The sequence below is a fragment of the Malurus melanocephalus genome, unplaced genomic scaffold (assembly GCF_030028575.1).
Source record: "Malurus melanocephalus ecotype Western Australia unplaced genomic scaffold, MMel_1.1 scaffold_386, whole genome shotgun sequence".
In the NCBI taxonomy this organism is placed as follows: Eukaryota; Metazoa; Chordata; class Aves; order Passeriformes; family Maluridae; genus Malurus; species Malurus melanocephalus.
In genome coordinates, this window is record NW_026623618.1 from 230,962 (window position 1) to 249,098 (window position 18,137).

Sequence of the window (18,137 nt, forward strand, 5' to 3'; positions counted from 1 at the left end):
ATGACATTAATTATTAAATCCCTTTAGCTTGGCTTTAGACCCTTCATAATGATCTCCATAAATTTCAGTGGTATTCAGACTAAGCTTTGATGTATTTTTGTCAACATTGCCATTTGGCAGAGACACTTTAAAATACATTAGACACACTTTCTGTACTCCTTTGTTAGCAATCTGTTTTGGTGGCTTTGTCTGTTAGGAAAGCTTTCACTAAGGTGTCCATGGAAAGTGAATTGTAAAGGAGACACAAATCCATCTGAAACAATTGATTCAAATACCATTAGAAATTGTGAGCTTTCTTTTCTTGCAACTGCCAAGCAGGGTGTATGATTTTAGACCTTCTTCCACCTACCTGTCTTGTAAGGCTTTTAAATATGAAGTTGTGTGAAATAGCATAAACCAGACTCATCAGTACCAAGAGATCATTTTGGAATTGTTTAAAATGTTTTTTTCAAAAACGTGAAACATCATCAGTGCTAAAAACCAGTGATTTGGTCCCTTGATTAAATGGATCAAAAAGAAGCATCCAGCTGGAGGAACAACTGCACTTYTTTGGTTTCTTTCTTTGCTGTGGAGCCATGAAGATGGGGAGAGTGAGGCAGGATGGGCTGAGCTTGCCTTGAATGGCACAGTAGCAATCCTTTGGACATTCTTTATTGTATTCTCTTATTGTATTGTATCCTCTTATTGCACTCTTATTGTATCAGTCCCCCGTGGTTCTCCAGACCCCCTCGCGGTGTGAGCTTGCTGCTGGGAGGGCAGAACAAATGTGGCTGTAAAGCTTTAACATCTGCAGTAGCCATGAGTGGTTTGCTGGAWGAGCTCCCCAGCAGGTAGGACAGCCTGTTCCTCTGTCTGACATCTTTAACCGGAGCCACTGCTGCTCACCCCCTGAGGCTTGCTGATGGATCTTTTGGGGCTTGGGAAAAGCTAGTCAGACAAATAAACATTTTCGTCAGAGCTCAAAAAGCTCGAAAGACAAACAACTCTTTCTTGAGGCAGCTGTGGAAGCTGCTTCTACATGCATAAGATATAAGGCAAATTTGCTAGGCAGAATGAAAYTTAACCACTGRCAGGGGAYTGGAACAAGGTGCATGGGATTMTTCYACTTTCAGGAGAGTATCTGAGGTGTAAACATGTAGTGAGGGGACAGAATGCTAACTCTAAGTGGGAAGCAGTCTTTAGTCAGTGCTTGTGCTCAGGCCTGTTTGCCAGAGATTAAAGAGTTATGAGCATGTCAAATAGCCAGTTCAAAATGAGTCTAAGGTTCCTTCTTCCATGTTTATCTGGGCACTTAAAACAATTTATCATCAACTGCTTTCTTCTGCTTGTGGAAGCACTGAAAATCCCATTCCAGTCTGCTTATTCTCTGTACTGGCAATCACTTCCAATTTTCTCTTCATGGATGATATGCTTAACTAGAGAAATGGGAACCTGCACATTGTCTTCTAAGTGGAGTCCTACCAAGGCAAAGACTGCACCTCTTGTTGGCACTGCTTTGAACTTACCTTCGGCCCAATGTTTTTGTGTTAACACTAGCCCTCTGTAACTCCTCTCTTTTTCATTGAGGCACACAAGCATTAGTTTTCCTGACTCTGTAATGAATCTTATTCAGTGGCTTCATTCAGATTCTCAGCAGAAAAAAGTGAGAATCAAATGCATTCCCAGCATGGAATAATTTCAGTTGTCTCAGCTGAAGTGACTGCTAACTGATTTTTCTTGAAGGTGCTCTGTTCATTCAKGAACCTGGTGGTCCTTTTTTGAATACCTTTGCTTTGACGCTTTGTTCCTGAAGGGAAAGTAATGAGTGTTGTGCAGGCACTCAGAATGTCATCTTTTCCAGCTCCAGGCCCATGTTCCTGCATTCAGGGGCAGAAGTTGCGTTTCGCCCCTGCCCGGTGCCCCTGTCCCGCTCCCGGGCTCGCGTTGCCCCGCGGCCGCAGCAGATGGCGCCCCAGCCCCTGGAATTCGCCTTTTTCCAGGCGCCAGCGGGATTTGCACCGCAGCCTCTGCCCACTCCGGGGAACGTGTCCTGGTACCATCAGTGTCTTTTAATACGAGTGGTTTAAAATCGGAGTGAGAGTCCACAAAACGAGAGAGTCCGGGAATAAATAATAATAATAATAAAAAAAGGTAGTTTTAGCATCAATGAAGTCAGATTGGATACAAGGACTATTATTTACTTGGAATGTCTATAATCCAGGAAAAGATGTGATTACTATTCTTAATGGCCTATTCTTAGCAGAGAGCCCTTTCCAGTATAGAGGAACTGCGTACCTAACAAATACATTCAATTACAACAACAACAACAAAAAAAAAAAAATACACAGATGTGATGGAAATACGCACAAGGAAATAACTAAATTAYGGATGAGCAGTAGTAGTTGTTGCTTTCCACACATAAAAAACAATGCCATTATTGAATTATAGCATGCTTTTTTTATGGTCCCTATACATTTTTTTCCTTTCAGGAATGGTGATCAGTTGTCCTGTGCCAAGCAGAAAAAGCTTTCAGGAGCACGCTGCTAACTTTTCAGTTCAGTCTACCAACAGTATGACTTCATGTTACACTGTTTATCAGAACACAAAGATTTTGGCAATGATTTTATACTGGCTGCCTATTCTATTGACTAAAACAGAGTTAGGCAGCTCAGATATTTAGGGCCCTAGCACATGATTTGCAGCATTAATAACACAGACCTGATAGGCTTTGGCTCTCTGTGCAGTTAATGGAGAAAGTAGATGCAACTCCCCAGGCACAGGACACTGTGCAGCATGCATGGCTATTTCACAAACATTTTTTGGGTAGTAATTTTTTGTTCTTTGAACTAACAGTCACTGCRTCCCAGTGCTTGATAATCCTCTTCCATCTCTTTAATAAAGATGTTCCCTAGTAACTGGTGGGAAGCCAGTCAATGGTAATAGAGAAGCCCTGAAGGAATAAATCAGACATCTCCATGACAAGCGGCAAAGAGAAAAGACAATCTGTCTTTCTGKGTCTAAAAAATATAATTTGCAAGCAAAGTCAATGACAAAAGCACTGACAGGATCGTTCATCAAATGTCTGTCATGGTGCTGTCCTGAGTATTTACAGAGCACTGTAGTCACGCACTCTGTGGACTTGGAAACAAAGGAAACTGGGCAGACTCTAAGTGCTGTAAAGATATCAAAAATGAAGTGACTCCTCTGATATTAGCCATAATAACAAAGAGGATTTCAGCTAAAAATTTACAGTGCATTGTAGGATTATTCTTGCAAATCAGGATACAAAATGTTGTTCGAAAGAATTATGTTTGACCAGGATTTGTGTGAGGGTGTATTTTTTTCTATGCCAAAGAGATTTTTACCTATGATTTAGCTGTCATTTCTGTCACAAGTGCTGGTTTCTAGGAGAAATGGGTGGTGGAAACACACTGAGTAGTAAGAGAGTTTCTACTGATGGGTGACAGAGCTGAATTCAGTCAGGAGTCTGACTTATAGGCAACCTGTCTGCAAAAATATTTCTTCTTTTTACTTGATTCTCCTGAGAACCATGTAAGGCCATTACATGCTCATCATCATAAAGTCTGGGGTTTTTTTTTCCAGAAAGATATGAGATATCTGGTATATGGTATATGGTCTATGATCTATGGTCTATGGTATATGGTCAAGCATGTTTTACAAGGTTTGCTTTGTCTGGCACTTCTGTTCCATGTATTTTAGATTGGAGACACAGAACTACCTTTTTGTATCTAACCTTTCCACACTTACCCTTAGGACACGCTCTCACCTGTGTTGTCTCTCATGACTTGGAATGGAGGCAGCCTGCTATCAAGACATTGAGCAGTGTACCCAAAGGGATACAATCTGAACCCCAATTTCCTGGCTGCATTGTTGRCAAATATATGTTCATGACCTTGCCAGTCCATTGAAAACAAATTACAACTTATCATTTTCCTTTTAGAGGAAAAGGAATCGATAACTTTTGCTTTTCCTTTTCTGTATTTTAGAGAATGAGCTTAATACCTTTTCCTGGCTTTCTTTCAATGGTAGGCACCAGGCTTGATTCTCCCCAGCTTATCATTCTGCATAGATACTACCCTTTTTCCTGAGAAGCTGCAATATTTTAACATGTCAGAAACAGTGGCATTTAAAATCTATTAGTCAAAAAAATAAATAATGGATGACTCTACTAGCTTTGCTCAGAGCTCCTGTTCAAAAGCACTTCACCCAGAGCCATTATATTGAATTAATGGTGTAAATATAATTGTAGAATATACAACCCTCAAAATTAACTCAAACAAATAAAYGGTATTGTATATGTTCTATTACTTAAAGGATACAGAATAACAAAACTCCACCCAGACCCCCAAATTAGTCCCTGTTGTTTGTTATCAGTGCACATCATCAGTCAAGAAAGGCTTCAGCATACAGACGATCAGAAGTGTTAGTAAATTCCAACTTAAACATGAAGTCTGGTCCAAGGAAAAAATAATATTCTATGGTGTACAGTTGAAATTTTGAGCCTACCACAAATCCCAGGAGCTCACATTCCCAAGACAAATGCTCTCCAGCAAATACCAAACAAAAATAACGTTTCAACAGAAGATGTCTCTGGAGTGTAGAAAAATACCAGCTCTCTTAGGACAGTCATGCAGGAGAAAGTTAGTAAAAAGTCATCATAAACTCCAGCTTCTTCTGTGAACTCAGCCAATAACCATCAGGCCTGGGTGGTGGCAAGAAGAACAAGATTATTTTCATTTTCTCTATGTGACAAATTCCTCTGTTCTCCAGATTAAATGAAATAAATCCCTCCACTGCATCTGGTGCAATAAAATTATTCTACTACCCCCATTCTAGTCCAGATGAGGCAATCAGAAATGAACACTTTTCCCTTACAGCTGCTGCTGCTCCTTTTGATCAAAATTGCTCTGTGTTCTTAGTGACTGTAAATCTGAAAGAGGAAGTGTTTTTAGGAGACAGAATAGACATGCATCAACCCTCTTTGGTAAGCATTCAAGGCTTTCTGTACTCTGGGGATTGCAAAGAAAGCTCTCTGCATACTTCAAGGTCCCAGATGTTGTTCTTTATTAATAGGATTTTCCACATCAAAATCTCCAAGCATATCATGGATAATATTCAGCCCAAATGAATTCATAAGTAAGAGTTCAAACAATGCAAAATCCAGGACTTTTTCTGAGAATCTTAATAGATCTCACATTACTAGGCTGTTACCAGCCCAATCCAGAAAGGAATGAATAATGCTCAAACCATTAAGCCATTAGGGTTTTTGAGGAAATGGAAAGCATCCTTCCTATCTAAGAAATCAATTCCACAGAAATTGTTCCATTGTCAAACACTCTGGGAAAGCAAGTCCATTAGTTTGTTGCGGTTTTTTAAAGTTAGCAGGGTTTCATGAAGGCAGTTTCTTTTTTTAACTGTGCAGTATTAAGCACAGCATTTCAACATAAATTGAAAAACAGGATGCATTCATGGCAAGTGCTGTCACACAGGCTGCATTCCCAAATGGGACCATTCTTATTTCCAAACAATTGGTGGCTGTGAAATCTCACTACCTGCAGCAATAATACAMGCTGTTTACCTGGCTCTCTGCCATCTCAAAGCATCCAACAAGGATACTGGGTGCATTGTATGTGGGAATGGAGGTAGGATCACAAATTGGCAGGAGTCTGGAAAGATGAAGATGAGGAGAYATTGCTCATTATATAGTGAGGATAGTGGATTTCATGAAGTCCCAGCTTAGAAGGAAATTTTAAAACATATTTGTTATATCTCTGGTTTATCACAGGAGATTCACTTCACCTAAATATCCCTTTTCAAGACCAACCACTTTGTATAAAGAATTTGAGACCAAGCAGGAGATGAATTCAAGGCAGAAAAGAACTGAATTGAGGCTCCTGTAGTGACAGTAACCCAAGTGAGCACTGTAATCCTCAGTGATCTGTGAGGCAGAACTTTTCCCACAGCCTTTCACAGTCCAGCCTGAGGGGGCAAATGATTTTATGACATCAAGATTAGTGACTATGCTGGTACCAAGAATTCAATTGATGTAAATTTCCATTTCAGTCTGTAAGATCTAGTGTGTTTTGCATCTTTGCCATGTGCTCATAGATTTCTTGGCTAATACTGACCACTAGAAAATTCTTTYTCTGCATATGACTCTTGGGATACCAACACTTAAATCAGGCAGTACAAATGTCATTTTGTTAGAAACTACTAGTTTTTGAACAGCCTAGGATGTTGTGGAGGGGAGATGAACACTTATAATAGATCCAACTTCATCCAGTTTCACATCTGCCATATCGCTGGCGGAAGAATAAATTGTTGGGTTTGTCATTATCTTTATTTTATTACCTTTAACTCAAACTGTGATAAAGTAAAATGCAAACAGAATGTTTGAAACAGACAGTACAGTTATTTTTTTTTAATGTAGATAGAAGAATTTAAGAAAATCTCAAGAGTTTTGTACCAACAGAAAACCTGTACCAACATAAAACCTGTAGAGTGTCTCTGATTGGAACAAATTGATATAGKTAGTCAGCAAATCTCTCATCTCAGAAAAGAGCCCTTCCTGATGGGATTCATAACTAATATTATTTTTCTGAAAGTTCATTTAGATGCATTGTGCACATTCAGTCTCCTCTCAGTTCTCTCTCAGACAAAGGAAATTGTCTCTAACTTATYCAGGGAGCAGTTCTGAAATTGCCTCCATTAAACACAGCCCCAGTTTTTGGAGGTGTGAATGCTTTGACTGKCTCTGCATCTCCTTCTATACCTGACTGACCTACATAACATTCTCTGGCTATGATTTTCTGGCTTGGCTGAAGTGGTTTTCTGAAGGTGCAATATTATAATCAGGCAGTTAAATGGTGAGGGCTTTGGGAAGACCAACACTCCGTATTTTTTTCTGAAACAGAAAGTGAAAATAGAGCTGTCCCTAAGAAAATTCCCTGTTYACCTCAAGGRATCAGGTTTACCTGATCCAATGTCWGGTCTCYTGCAGTATTCCAYATCTGGTGCTTTTGAAGAAGATGGAAAACCCTCCTATGCTATGGAAYATCTGGCCAAATAGATATATTTGTRTSAYTGTGTAACTTAGGACAGTGACGTTACAAACTCACTGAAGGTTGTAGAAGGCTGTGCAATGCTCCCCAGGGGTGGAAGTGTAGAGAGTCAGAAAGTGAGACAGAAGTTTCTGCTGAAATCTGGGTTTTGAGAAGCCTCAAACTTAAAAGGAAGACACAGAACTTGGTCTAATGCCTCTCAGTGAAATGTTCCGTCTCACCTGCTGCAATCTGTGTTAGCTGGGAGACAGTACTTTCCATCTTTGARTAGAACTTTTAAGTTAGGTAAAATRATTGGTAATCTCATTCAYTAGTAGAAGCCTTTCAAGTTTCTACTTGCAAAGTATTATTTTCCTGACATTATTCTTTGGAACTTCAAGACTTCAAACATGCGTTTCAGATGGGAAGAGGATTTCTAATTCTAAGGTCAAAAATACCAGCCAATTTCCCTATGATTTTCAGGGTTAGAGATTTTGGGCTTGAGATTCAAACAACTACAAAAAGACAATTTCATTCCAAATTTTAGGCCTCTTTAAAATTCTTCAGTATTTCTGTTAAGTCTTGTGGATCTGGACAATTTTACACTTACATATACTGTTACTGGAGGAATAAAACAGTGTATTTAATATGAGAGCTATATTTTTGATCCCTTTCTACTCTATTTAATTTGATGCAAAGTATTTTGGCTCAGAATAATGGAATGACATGATTTTTTTTTTTGTTTGTTTATCAGAAAGATTAAGTAAAGGCACAGTTAACAACAAATGCACTTAAATATATAAACAAATTCTTTGGTATTCAATATCACAAACTTACTTAAATGTAAGGAAAGGCTATAAGAAAAGAGGCTAGACTAGAAATAATACCTCAATTTAAGTCATTTATGATACTTTTCTATGTTTTTTCATTTCTTTCTCCCAAACAATGTCCATTAATAACTATTATGTCRAAATCTTTAAGGACATACATTACTATCAATACATTTAATGGGGGATTTCTCATCCCTCTTATCAGTTTTATGTCACAACTCCTGTGCCTAAAGGAAAATGTATAAACATCAGATTTTCAAGAACACAAACCTTCATGACTAGCTTTGATCCTCTGAACACTCCAATAGTTCTTACAGAATGAATGTATTTGGTAGCAAAACCAGGTAGAAGACATAGTTCTGTGCATGCAAAAGAAGGAAAGCTGACCTAAAATCATAACTGGCAATAATTTTGASTGTTTTCAAGTCATTAAAACATTCCATTTACATATTTAAATTTAAATGTTTTAAGTGTCTTCATATATTTTCTCGCCTGCCTTGAGAACAGACTCGTGGAGAAGAAAGCACAAGAAGTAATAAAATAGCTAAATGTTTATGACTTTTATCATTTCACTGTGGAATTGCATTCTTCATATTTCCAGCTTGAAGGATTAGTTTAAAGCAAAATCATGTACTAGTATTTCCTACTAGCACTTGTGAATAACTATAACTATGAACAATGATAGTTTTTTAAATTACACTGATGACATATGAAGTGCATATCAATAAGTATAGATTTTCCTATCAAAAAATCCCAGCTAACTTTTTCTAATTGGGTCTGTTCCAGTTTCACTGTCAAAAATATCCATAACTGGTGCCTTGTATTCTATAACAACCCACCTGCCCCGCAAGCAACAAAACCTCTTAAGAATTGTTTAGCTAYGGATTTTGTTTTAATACCTCATCTATCTCATGCTGTCTATCTGAAAATCATGCTGTTAGTTTCTTACCCCTATGGTTTTACAGTTAACCTCTAGTGATTAGATCTATTTCATAATCAGTCTTACGTCTAGCATTCCAAGGAGTTTCCTCCCTTTTCAAGGAGTGATTTATGCCTGTACTTTCCAGGGAGTAAAGGCTGTACCTTCCTTTTCCTGCTGTTCCAGAAACTGGAAAATTTCTGCTTGTTTCTACTCTACCATTCCTCAGGGTTTGGGGTTCTTTCTTTTTTTTGTTTTGTTTTGTTTTGGTTTGGTTTTTTTTTTGTTTTGTTTTGTTTTTTTTTTAACTTATTTTACTAATTTTACTTAATTTTCAATTATGACACAAATATTATTTCAACCTACAACTTTTACTGGATTTTCTTCCCTTTTCCACTGAGGTGAAGGGAAGGGAGGTTGAGTGAGTGGCTGCATGGTGCTCACTTTCTACCTGGACTTAAACTATGACAGGCAGGTAGACCAGGAACTAAGGTTACCTTGTTCAAAGCATTTGCTAGATTTTAGGATTATGGAGACTGTGTGCCAATTCTGATTAATGAATGTGGTAAACTGGATATAAATTGAGGTGTGTGTATTTGCTTTGTTACATTTAATACAAATGAGCGTTTGTATTTATGGAGATCTATGCAGATTATGGAGAGAAAGAATAATAGAGCTCTCATCCTGTATGATATATAGACTTTGAACATTGAAGGAATGAGGCAAAAATGATGTAGTTATCTTGGACTGTACTGTAAGACAGAGTTTCTGTCTCTGGAAAAACTTTGGCATCTTTAGCTGAGAAAACTTTACATCAGTTATGTTATTCACAGAGTGTAAAATATATGGTTTAAACAATTTAAATTAATGCAAAAAATGTCAAAATCCCCAAAGGAAATCTTTTTATTACAATCAACACAATCAAGATTTCAAGGAAAAAAAAAATGTACAACTGGCTGAAACATCAATTTACAAAAGAAYAAAATATCCTGCAAAGTGTACTGTTAAAAAACTGTTTTGAGACAGCATGACATTTTGTGAATGCAGCTTATTTTTTGCCTGAAAATAGAAAAGTAGCCATTATATAATGCTTCTTTGTCTGGTTCAGGCAAAATGTCAATGAAAAGATGAAAAGCCCCAAGAAAGCCGGGCTCAGCTTAAATTTTATGCCCCTGTGTGGTGTCCCGTATTAATAATAATGATCTGTAGTTAAATAACTTTGCATTCTTGTAAACTGGGCTAGGAGGACACATATAATTAATGGTAATGTCTGCCCAGGAACAGTTTTGGGGAAACCATTAAGAATGATAGATAACATTGAAAATATGGAARGAAGATAATGACTCCTTAATTGGTGAGCAGTTGCATATCTGTAAGAACCTAACTTGTCCTCACTGCTWAATRTGAGAGTATTGCTCAAGTATTTGTGTGTCTGGGAAAAAAATTTGTCATTTTCCAGAAATGACACTGGAGGAAGAATGTGCTCTGTTTTACTGTCAAAGAGTTTTAACCYGAAGGCATTTGCAATTTCAGTGTGATCCAAAAGGCAAAGTCACTCCCAATGTTAATTGAGACTCAACAARTGTAATTTTTATGTCAGAAGATCCTTTAGGGTAAGGGGATCTTTATTGCTTGTAAGTTGCCATAAACAAATGAATATGYAGGCTGGTACAAGAAACTTTAATCTGTGACAAAAGAGAGTGGTTTCTCCACTGCAGGTGATGTTTCAGTGGTTGAATCTAAGCCTTATTATTGCACAAAGAGGAAAAGTGGATCAGACATAATTAATTTTCATTTCTTCCTTTCTTTTTTGCATTACTTTGTATTTCTGCAAACCTTGTTAATTATATTTTACTTTATTTCAGATCATCTGGGTGAGTCCTGGAGATGCTTCTGCAGCGACAGGCAGTCAGAGACCTACATCAGGAARATATTTCCCCCTTTGATTTTTTGAGGCAGTGAAGGATGGGGTAGGGAGGGGTTTATGTGAGGACAACATTGCTGAAGGCAGCAGATGGAGKCAAAGTGCAATAAAAATCCTGTTCTGTTGTACTTCAGTATCCTTTCCAGGGGCATCCCTGACTATTTGCTGCAGGCAACTTCTGAATGCTTTGTAGAAGAAAATTGCAGCTTGTGTCAGTGGCCAAAGACAAATGGAAGACTGGAACTGAAGTGTTTTTCTTGGCTAAGGAAAAAGAATGGCCTCTGAATTGGCTTGAGGTACCTGCTCTCRACTCACACCTCTCAGAAGTACGTACTGAGAATGTGCTGAAAGCAGGACATGGCCAGGGCTGTAAAAATTTCAGGTCACTGCTGCCCTCTTTCCCATGACCTGACTGTGGAAGAAGAAGCTGGCTGCTCCACATGTGGAGAGATTTCAGGGGCGCTGGCTGTTCYTGGGAATGTTGCTGGAGCACATAGTCCTGAACATGAAAACTAGGAAAATATAGGCTAATCTGTGCAATCCTTGTATTTAGAGGATATTATATATGGCAAAACATATAATTGAAAATGCCTTCTAAACGTCTTCATAGACTTTAGATTTTACCCAGATACTAAGAAAAGAGCATTGGAGCAATTCAAATGTACTTTTTTCATTATTATTTTGGTCAGAACATCTAAAGAGCAAAGGAAACAGAGGTTTCTCGGCCTAGCCAGAGGAAGAAGAGTTGTCATCATTCTCCTTTTGCCAAATAGCTCACAGGGTAAGGAATGCTTTGAAGATCCTGTCTCCTGCAAATGTGATGTAACCAGCAGGCTGAAGTAGGCCAACCAGATTAGAAACTTCTCTGAGAAAGTGTCAAGGTTTCTGTAGTGCACGAGGGGTGTGATACCTGCTTGTAGGTAATTCTGGAGAGAGTATCCTCCTGGACTGACCTCCTTAAACACTTTGCTCAATCTTCTCCCTCTCTTAAGAGCTGCCAGAACTCGTAGGCTTGAGTTAGAAAGGTGGGGGAAGAGGTGAAAATACCCTAGTCTGAACACAGAAAGAATCTCTAAAAGGTTTACAAGACGGTGACCAGGTGTCTTTGCAGGTCAGGCTGGATGGGTTTCAGCTGGGTGGAGGTGTTTCCCATCTTCTTCCAGGACTTCCAGCTGCAGCAGAGCAGTGCAGTGCAGTGCGGGAGGTTGAGCTGTGAGGAGAGGCTTCACCTGTGTGTCAGGAGAAGTTTGTTGGTTTCTACTGTTGCTTTCATCCCCTGTGATTCCTGTGGGGTGGTGGAAGGGTGGCTGTTTCTCTTTGTGCCAATGAACTGAATGAAGCAGCTCTCCTTAAGGCTTGCTGTCCAACAGGACAGCACAAAGATGGGCTGAAGTCCAAAATCCTAAACCTGGATTTTGCTATGCATTTCTGAAGTTCAGGTTTTGTCCTCTTACATCTGTGTAAATTATCTGGGCCTTTTCAATGTTTGGATATGACACAAAGAGGAAGTTAGCCAGACATTACAATTTMTTTCCTTTCTCACCCCGTCTTTAGACATTTTTAAAGTGATTGATTGGAAGGAGTATAAAGAGGATGCATTATTATTTAACTGTGCTGCAACAAATAATTGATGTTTTTWAACTTTTATTTCATTCAGACTSGTTTGGAGTTCTCTAGCCTAGTTTATTTTTGATTGTAGAAATTCATTTCAGTTAAATCATTCTATTATCAGCAGGATCTGCCCACATTTGGTTATACYAAATAGCTCTAGAAACCACAGTGTTTTTTCCAATTGCTTTGAATCAAAGTTGCATTAACAAAAAAAACTTTTGCTGAGATTGTCCTGGATCTTATTAAAGCAGAAAAGTTGTATTAAGGAGTCTTTAATGTGTAGCTATGAAGCTGTGCTGCTCACAACTTTATCTTAGATTTGAGAAAACTCTTCTAATTCTCTAGTTTTCCACTTAGAGTCTTGTTCATGCTCATGACTTGGAAGCTTCTATCTGTTCTTTTCTTTTGCCACTTTCTTGATTAACAGTGTCATTTAGTTCCTTTGGTGCTTTACAAAATCTTATCTTYTGGCAGGTAAAGCTAACAGGTCAGAAATGAGAAAAATCTGTCTTATTTTTTCAAACAGCTGCATTTATGTTGTTGATACATCTGCTTTTACTGAATGGCTTCATACTGCTAYGTAAGACATGTTACATTCATTTTATGAATCCTTCATGGATTTTGTCTGATCTTGTAATTGTATATGCCATCAAACATTGAGGGGGTCTTGAGGAGAAGGGAGAAGTTGCAGGGTTGTAAAATTGGGGTGGTCTTTAGGTTTTTTAATGCTGTTATGCTGTTTTGTGAATTACTCCAAAAGTAGAAAGGGAAGTACACATTGATTCAAGGTTGTTTTCTGTACAGCTCTTCAAGACAGARTTGGTAAAATACCTCAAAGCCAATGAGAAGGTTCTCTGAATGACACTAAAAAGTGTTTTAAATCTGTGCATAACACTACAGTCCTGTACATGGCAATATGTGTAAAGGTGATAAAAGCATTCTGTAGATTTACAAGGGTATTTTTCATGTCCTGAATCCTTCTGCCCCTGTCAGTAATTGCATTCAAGTATTGTGATGGATTTACAGGACTCCATCTCATCTCGGGAATAGCAGCCAGATGTCAGAAGGCATAACATCCCCATGGTTGTGTATTTATTAGTGTATATTCTTCTACAGTATTTCTGTCATTCTCAGTAAACAAGTGTATTTTCTATGGTCTGATCTTCACAAGTCTCACCTCTTTTATTTGTGTATCAGATTAGTTCCTGTGTGAGAATACATACTGTAAGTATGTACTCCTAACTTGCAACCCATGTGTTTTTCTGTTGGTGGTCCTAATGTTGGAAATGCAGAAAATTTTTTACTGCTTCGTGTCACTGCAGATCATATCCCGTATCTCTGGAAATGATTCCTCCTCTTTATTTTGTTGGTTCCTGCTTTAATTGGCTAAAGTACCCAATTAATACACTGTGATATTTTTAAAAATTTATTCCAGGTGAGAAATAAATAACATTTCATCTCTTTGAGACTGCATCTGTAGTGTATTAGTGTGTCAATAGATTGAATTCAGGATSTTGTCATTCAAAAATTATTATAAAGTACTTCAAGTTGTCTTCTCTTTATGGACTTCTGCYTCAGCATAAATAATTTTTGACGTAGTGCTGAGCACCTGGGTTGGTGCTCAGCGAAAGCGACATATTAAATGGCAAGTGTCTAAAATAACTTGCTTTAAAATATATATTTTATACTCTTTATTACTAAGTACAATCCTCTTATCTCTGGTTATTCCTTTTAAAATGGGTTTCAGGCTGGGAAAAGGCCTAAGAATCATCATTCTCTGTACTTCAYGACATTCATAGCACTGGCTCTGTCTCAGGCTGGCAGTGTAATGCAGCCTATTACCCTGAAATTAAATTCTGCCCTCTTGCAAAACCGTCCTGTATCATGCTGGAAAATGTGTTACTGCAGAAGAAATACATGAAGTGCAATTTTCTCTGGTAATCTTAACATTTCTAAGAGATGATCAATTCAGATGTAGGAAGCAGAAATCCCTGTGTTCAAGGAAATGAACTGGGGTGTGGGAGTGTTTCTTGTGCCCCCCATCACGTAAAGGATGTGTTGTGGTTTTACTGGGAGTGGTTGAAACAGCGACTTTTCACCAGTGAGCGGGGTCTGAGTCTGAATGGACAGCTGTTATGAGAACACACATGGCCCATGCAGAGCACTGCTCTTCAGTTTTGTCCTTTGTTAAAAAGATCAAAATGTCTATTTCTTAGTTTTAAAATCAAATATTTCTTAGTTTAAAAATACACCTATTTCCTTTGCTAGTTTGCACAAAGTTCATATTAATTTGAGAACTTATATCCATTTTGCTCTGAATCCACCTGTTTCCTGCGCTGACTTTCCCACATGAAGCATCTGGAACCAGATTTGGATTTGTTACATGGAAATTCCAGGGAGGGCTAAGAACTTAGACTTGGATAAAAGAGAATTATAACTGGAAAAAGTGGAACTGAAAAATTCTAGCCAAAATTTTTTTGGCAAAATAAAAGGGGTCCTAGTGGCAGGGGAAAAAAGTTCTGGTAATGAGATATGTATTTTACTGTTTCTCCTGATTAAATCCTTTTACTGACGTTTTTCTTTATTTAAATAATAGTTTTAAAAATATGTTTGGAAGAATTCTTGTATGACTGGGGATACACTGACCTGAGTTTCAACCTTGGTCTGAAATTTTATGTTTAGGAAATCATCAATTAAAATAAATGACAATAGCAGTTAAATTATCACTTAATTTGTAGGTATTTAGGAGTTCCAGATTGGTCCAATTGTTCAGTGTTGCTTACCATCCATTCTCACAGTGAATATGCAGTTATTTATGCATGTAAGAACTTTGCAAAGTTAGCTCATGAGAGTTCACTAATTGTACATGTTCAATGCTTGTGTTAATTTTCAGAGCATTGCCTCAGTACTTGAGAAAGGAACTGAACTGTTCAATATTTCCTTAAATGTTTTTGGGAGAGGGTGTAACCAGTATACACTATCAGTAACACTCTGATGCAGTCTCTACAAAGGATTTTTGTTTGTTTTGGCTGTCTGACCTGGCTTTTCTGAAGAACTCTACACCTCACATGTATTAATTATCTAGATGCTGAAGTGAGAAATTGGTCCTGCATTTCAAGAAGAATCCTTTTCCCATTAAAAAAAAAAAAAAAAAAAAACCAAAAAAAAACCCCAACAGAAAACAAAACAAAAAAAAAAATAGAAGTTGCCTGCAGTTAAACATCAGTAGTATGATCTTTCTGAAGATTTGGTTCAGGAAAACAAAAGAAAAAATAGTAGCTGTCATGGCAATAACAGGATTGACTTTTATAGTAAGGAAAAACCAGTTTTTGTGTCCACATTCTGTGGGCTGTATTTTTCTTTTTCCTCTCAGTGTCATGACTCGCATGCTACATGCTGTAAGCAATCCAGCCTCACTAACAAACCACATTTTGGGATTGGTCTTGGAGTTTCATCTTCAATGTCATGTACAATAGGAACCGGGGAATAAAGCACGCTAATCTCCAGCTGAATTTGGCATCTCTTCCTCAAAAATCCTTTTATTTTCCTTTGGACCCCCATAAAAGTCAAGTTTATATAATAATGAACTCCAGGATGGAGCTGGAGCTCATTTACTATTTGAATAGTACAAAACCTTTCATAATAGGTTGACATTATTCAATCTGCAGAGAAACGGAACTGGTATTAAACTGCTTTTTCTTTCGTAAATACTTCAGTTATTTGTTACCAAGAGAAGAAGAGATTAAAGTAGAAATTGTTCATCTTTCCTATTCACATTTCCAGGATTTTTATTCCACTTGTCTCTAGCTACTGTGTGCAATTACTGTGCAGGCTGCCAGGAAGAGAGACATAAGGAAATGGCATGAGCTTCAATTAACAGATTGAATGGAAAGTATTACAAAGAAAACATTTCCTGGTCATCCTTATTCAGTGAACACAGGTGTGATTAGGGACTGGGGCACCCATTCTGCTGCCTGTTGTAAGCTGTATTGATTTGGAACAACCTGCTTAGGGTAAGAAATAACCGTTTACAAATTTTAGCCCACCTATGAAATGCAAAGCAGCCAGCCTGGAACTCCTGGATTTACCATGCTCTAATAAATGACACACAGCATTTTGTAATAAATTCTTTCCAGATTACTGTCTTCTATAGTTCAATTAAATCACTTATCCTTTGTTTATTTTTTTTTTAAAGTATTACATAATTTCATAAAACAAGAATATTCCATTTGTATTTTTCAATAAACTGTTTTAATCTGCAGTATACAATATCATTAGATTTACATCTTTTTCAGTGAAAGAAGTAATCTGTACATAATTTTCCTGTTCTAAGAGTCCCTGCATCAAATAACCTAAATTACTGAAGATCCACTACCACTTCTAATTATTTATTTAATTCCTCTGGCTAATCCATGTTTGTTGGAGTACCTGCTATTCCACTTCGTTAGAATACCACCCCAAATGTGTGCAAATGGCAAAATTCCAGTTTTGTTGGAAACATTCTCTTAGCATCACCTTTATTCCTCTAGTGCTTTCATTATTCTATAACAAACAGCTCACACAAGGGATGCACCTTGGCTCTCTCTTATGATGCCTGGTCCCTGGTGAACAGTTACAGGTCCATTTTGCTCTTCAATCTACCTAATTGCCAGTTATAATGAAAATGAATTTAAACTAGTAATGATTCATCCAAAATTTCTTTAGTGAAATAAAGACAATGCAACAGCTCAATTCCAAAAATTTTCTTTGTCCTTGCAGCTATTGTTTTTACTCTATTTCCTTTTTTCAAACAATATTGTATCTGCAAATATGACATTTCAGGAAGATCCAGGAAGCACTGACTCCTCACTTACTAAAAAGTCTCTGCCTTTCCTTTAATAAGTGGTATACTGTCTTCAGAACAAAATCTGCTTGGATTTGTACACATCAGAAGGTATAGTAACAAAAAGCCAAGAACAAATGTGGATGCTTCCCTGAGTGAGAAGAATGAGTTATCTGATGTTTTCTTTCTCTTATCTCTTGGGACCTGAATATTATTGTTCCCAAATCTGTGTTCCTCTCTTTGGTTATTGCAACAGTAATTGTTCAGCAACTGAACTGGGGACTGCTTATCATGTCCATGGATTTTGGGGTTTTGCTTTGCTTTTGGAGATCCTTTCTGAGTTTGGTGCTAGTTTGAGGGAAATGTGTGAAACAAATAATTTACTAGAGATGGATCTGAAAAGAAAAAATCTTGTATGTATTCTTAAGGGCTAGAAGTGATATTTGCCTTTCTACTGCTTAGGACCACATCTAGTCAAGTGTATTGGAAAAATTCTTGTAAAGATAAACTTTATGATTTGTTCAGATTTATGTTCTGAAATAAATGGCCTCATTTTGGTCAGTTCCAGGCCTGTATCTGTAACATTTTTTTGAAAACAGACCTGCTTAGTCTCCATTAATGAGGAACAATGTGGGGAGAAATAAGCAAGCAAGTTGTTTGGATTGGGGAGTAGAAACAAGACATGGCACAAGAAGCAGAAATCACAGGGCATCACAAGCCTGATTGGCTGAGCTCTAGGAAACAGTAGAAAATGGAGACTTTACTGAAATGGCCATATTTGTGGTAGATTAATAAAATGTAGTATAGGACTGAAGAACAAGCACTATAGCTTGTAACTAAACCCACTGGCTTGCCTACTTATGATTTTAGAGTAGCCCAAATTGTAGTTGAATAGCTCAGGTAAAATAGAACATGGTCTTGCACCCTCTTTAGACATTAATCTGAGTGTAATTCTTCACAGTTTATCTTCTTGGTACCTTACACTTTGTGG